The 4,994-nt window shown below is 35.1% G+C and overlaps 1 non-coding gene across 1 annotated transcript; it reads left to right on the top strand.

Annotated features, from left to right (window-relative positions):
* Positions 1-4,353: 4,353 nt before the first annotated feature.
* Positions 4,354-4,516, top strand: LOC140603292 (U1 spliceosomal RNA). The gene has a single exon (XR_012006290.1). It is a non-coding gene; the product is annotated as a U1 spliceosomal RNA (small nuclear RNA).
* Positions 4,517-4,994: the final 478 nt, after the last annotated feature.

Raw genomic sequence — 4,994 nt, 5'->3', positions numbered from 1 at the left:
CTAGCTGATTAGTAATGCATGCTTTTCCTTCTGCCTTTCAAATATTTAGCATTATTATTTAGTTCATTTTATTTACAATGTCACTTTTCTGGTTTAGGTGGATAGAATCAGATTAATAACTTTAAAAAGTTATGAAATGGGAAATTCATTGAAGGAGTCCATGTTTTAGGTACGTTTGGCTTCTATTAAGATAACCCAAGTGAGAATGTGATATCCTCCTACATTTCATTTTCCAGAAATAATATCACACAGCCATCCCTAGCTGAAGGATCATTAAGGAAAAGGGGGCAGTTACTTTGAATACATCAACCAATGAAAACTTAATGCCAGTTTGCATTTGTGTGCCTGTGTATGTATTTGTGTTTGTAACTGTAAAAAGTCTGGTTAAGCGATAATCACACTGTTAAGTGATAATCTCACTGTTATATGTTTTATATATGTTCAAACAATACCAAACTGTAGAAAGAAAAATTTTAATCTCCTCATGTTTTATCCTCAAAGATTGAGAATAAGTGGTGCAAAAATTTTATCTGGTTGATAGATAAACAGATACATAGATAATAGAGTGATAGGAGAGAGACAGAGACACACATAGAGATTATCAGTATCTATTTTAGTAAAGATAAATTGTATCTACTTTTATAGTTCTTTTTCTAATTGAATTTTTGACGACTTTCTCCTGTTTCAAAAGGCTGTAAACCTCACTCATGATCTCCTTTACCCTATTGTTTATCAACATTCTTAAAAATATCAAATAGTGATGACTATAATAATTAATGCAATCATTGTAATATATTTTTAAATATCTCCTGTTCCAATATGCGCTGCAGTTTATACATCACTCCTAATTTTTAGTATAAAATTCCATTTCTATATATTCAAAATATATAGAACAGAAAAATGTACCAATTGAGTTATACACATTAAAATTATATATCAAGTAAATGGGCATTGTCATATTTTTAGAATTTTCAAAAGGAGAAATAAAAGATAGTAAACAAAGTACGAATTATAAGAATTCTTGCTCTAGTGCAAAGACTTTCTTAAGTTCAAAATTAATGTGGTGGTATTAAAAATGTTATAATTAAATCTACTTTGAAATATCCATCTATACATAATGAATCTGGGGATCTCAAAAGTATCAAGCAAAAGATTATTTTAAGATGAAAAAGTCAAGGGGACAGTATTTGGAATTAGATTATAACTAAATTCTTCATCAAGACTCATCTAGCGTTAAAAACAATTTTTTTCAGCTGCTGGAAAATTAGTTAAAAATATGCTCCCAGTCTGATTATTACACAAATAACAAATTTATATGCAAGGATCAAAATAAAGTCATATAACATTGTTTCATTTAAACATTTGATGATTAATTGAATATTCTTCACTTACATGGTATATAGATTTTGTATATTTTGCTGTTAATAATTTATATGAGAATTATAATGCCTGTTAAAGTTCATCTTTCCTAGTTATACTTCCATTTTGTGTTCTATGATGTGTTTTTTTATTTTTATTTTTTTCTATGATATGTTTACATGTTATTTCCAAAACATCTCAATATTTAGTAAATGTTAAACTATCAAATAACACACTAATATTAATATTGATAATTACATATTGGCATTATGTTCTGGCAACACAATAATTAAATAATGACAATCAAATTGCAAAACGGAAAAGACAAAAAAAGCAAAGAAGGGAAAAGAGATTAAATATTATTTTATATTTTATATCATTTTACAATTTACCAAATATGTAAAAATAATTTTCTTGGTAATCCCCTCAAAATAAAATTTTCAATATCCAATCCATCTTAGCAACCCTCTGGAAGCATTATGCATTAACCACCATATCACTGCAAATAACATTTGTTAAAAGACCTCAAGACCTGACTTTGCCTGGTCAGATCGACATTTCTTTTCCTTCCAACTCTCATTTTCTCTCTAATTCATATGTTTTCCTACAATATTCTTATATCTAGTTCTCTACATGTATCTGGAATCAGAATAATAAACATGTTTTGCTTCATTTGCCTCTATATTGATGAACAACTATGTTAATAAATTTCATGGAGAAAAAAGGAAGCAGTGATGATCAATGAATGCTGTTATCAATCCAGCCAACTGTTAGGAAGTCCAAATGGACAACAGTGAACTCCCCAACAATGGGTCACAAAAGTGTCAAGTGGAATTCTCGAAGTAGACTCACTATTTTTCTAACTAATTAGTGATAGACTCCAAAGGAATACCTACTGTAAGTACCAAACACAGGTTCTGGAGCTAAAAGTACTTCACTATCAAAAAGACACAGAGTTGGAGGTAAGTAGATGACAGGGAAAGAGGGAGGGAGGGACAGGAGAAAAAGAGAAGAAGGAGAAAATGAAATGATGAAAAGGAGAATTAAAACCTTTCTAGAGGTCTCACTGAGAGATGAGGAAGGAGAGAAAACAATTATTTTCACAAGGATACATTGGGAGAGCAAAAGGCAAACTATTAGTGAAGGAACTAGGTATGTTGTTTTCATATTAAAGGAATAGGAATCACAGACTGAGAAGAAGAGTACTTTGAATTATCACGAAAAATAAGGCAAGGGGGAAAAGGAAACATTTATTCAAGCTATCTTATGTATGAAAGGACATGGGAGAAATAATATCAATTTACCATATTGTTCCAAAAATAATAAGACTGAGGGGTACCTGGTTGGCTCAGTCCAAAGAACATGTGGGAGGTGGGAAGCGGGAACAATGAAGTGTCCACTCTGCCTCCACAACATGCTGTAGTTGCAGTCAAAGACGTGTAAGTCTCCTGACGCCCAAACTTCAAAGTGAAGTACCCCACAGCATACTGTGCCTCCTGTGTGTTCCCCAGTCCTGGTATCCCAGGCTGTCTAGCACCCACTTGGTATTCTTGCAAAAGTGAGCCTTTGCCACTTCTGGAATGTCTCTGGGTTTCCTGCTGGTTGCCAGGTCCAGCTTGGCCACAGAGGAAGCAGGGACCAGGGTCAGTAGCAGCACTGGTAGTGGAGGGAACAGTGCTCTAGGTCCACCAGCCACTGTCTGGGGCCCAGCTCCTGGCTGCAGTGAGGACTCCTTCAGCCTTGGCTTTGCTGGGCACCAGGCTGCCATCTGGCTCCCACCTGGCTTGGCCCTGGCCCATGTGAGGCCCTCCAGGCTGTTGCTGGCAGTCCTAGGTTGTTTCTGCCAGTACGGCTTTGTGCACGCATGGCCCCTCACTTGCACAGGGCTCCACATTCGGAATTTTGCAATATAGTTCTGTAAATGTGTCTTCTCTTCCTCGTGATTTTCTTAATAAACATATTCTTTTTTTCTAGCTTACTTCAGTGCAAGAACACATAATATATATCAAGTAAATATATAATCAATTTATAATAAATATATAATACATATAAAGAAAAAATATACGTGTTAACTGATTTTATGCTATCAGTAAGGCTTCTGGTGGATAATAAGCTATTACTGGATATGTTTTTGGGGGGTCAAAAGTTATATGTGGATTTTTCACTACACAGAGGATGGCATTCCTAACACCAGCCCCCATGTTGTTCAAAGGTCAACTGTAATTAACGTAAGAAAAAAAAAAAACAGTAACAACCAAAAAAGTTCAAATATTTAAGAATACCCAAACAAAAATTTCTGGTTCCAGCAACCTGTTAATAGACAGCTGGAAATTCATCCTACTGCCAATATCTAGAAATGACACATACAATTTTAAGATTTCTTTAAAAATCATAGCTTCAAATAAATCAATTTATATTAAAAAGACTTGGTGCCAGGAATACAGAACAAAAACCAGTTCAGCTAGCACGTAGTTGAGGGGATCTGCTGGCTACTCTGGGTCAGAGGACCAGACCAGTAACCAAAGGTCAGTGCTGTAATACCTAAACAGGGGAAGGACAGGAGATTGAGCCTATGAGAGATGTGAGTTGAGTTTAGACCTTCCTATACATAGCAGGAAGCCTCAATGGGCCCCATCATTAGTAGAAGGGTAAATTAGGCAAAACAAAGTACTATCTATAAGCAAAGGAAGATCACAAAGTCTTTCACCACCTGGATTCTAAATTGAAAACAAACAAAGAAACCTTCCTAGGTAATTGGTAGCCATGAGCTATACTACACATGGTTTTGAAGTTGGAATTCATGCTCTACTTCTGGTACAGAACGCCCAAGATGAGAAACTATCATAAAAATCAGTCCCTGAATACCGATACTCCCGGTGTACTAAGAAAAGCAAATGCAAAGCACTCTTCAGAGGCCAAGTTTTCCCCTAGAATCCGTCCATAAACTCTTCAGGTAAAATTGCTCATGCTGTGATGTTAAAATTCACAGGAGCAATACTTACTTGGCAAAGGAGATACCATGATAACAAAGGTGGTTTTCCCAAGGCCAGGCTTATCCATTACACTCCAGATGTGCTGACCCCTGCAATTTCCCCAAATGTGGGAAATCAACTGCATAATTTGTGGTAATGGGGGAGTGCATTGGTATTTTCCCCTGAAATTAAAAAAAAAAAAAATGCACATGAGCAAAAATCTAGCATTCCCAACAAAGGGTCAATTTAGATTCTTAAGGCTTTCAAAAAAAAAAAAAAAGTTGCAGAGTATAAAAATATCATGTAAAATAGTTAAATTAGAATATGAACTTTCTAAATCTCCCAGAGAGTAATTAAAGAATGTTTTATGACTTGGAATTTGATGAAATAAAAAATCATTTTTTTTAATTGAAGAAGTTTTAATGTTTGATTTGGAACACAAAGGATTCAAAGCCAAAACTCACAAGATGTGTCCTATTTAACTGAAACCCAGAATTGATCCTCATTCTCTGCAGTTCTAATTCAGCTTGCTCTCTGCCCCAGGCCCCTTGCACATTTCCCCCAGGGAAATGAAATTGGTACCACATCTGCAGTCTGGGCTGTCCTTCCCTGAAACGGATGTGATGCCTTCAAGACAGTGAAAGTTGAACTAGTTCTTTGGTT

The sequence above is a fragment of the Canis lupus genome, chromosome 13, assembly GCF_048164855.1.
Source record: "Canis lupus baileyi chromosome 13, mCanLup2.hap1, whole genome shotgun sequence".
Lineage (NCBI taxonomy): Eukaryota > Metazoa > Chordata > Mammalia > Carnivora > Canidae > Canis > Canis lupus.
Note: the sequence above shows the minus strand (reverse complement) of the source record. Positions and strands in the feature narration are given on the sequence as shown.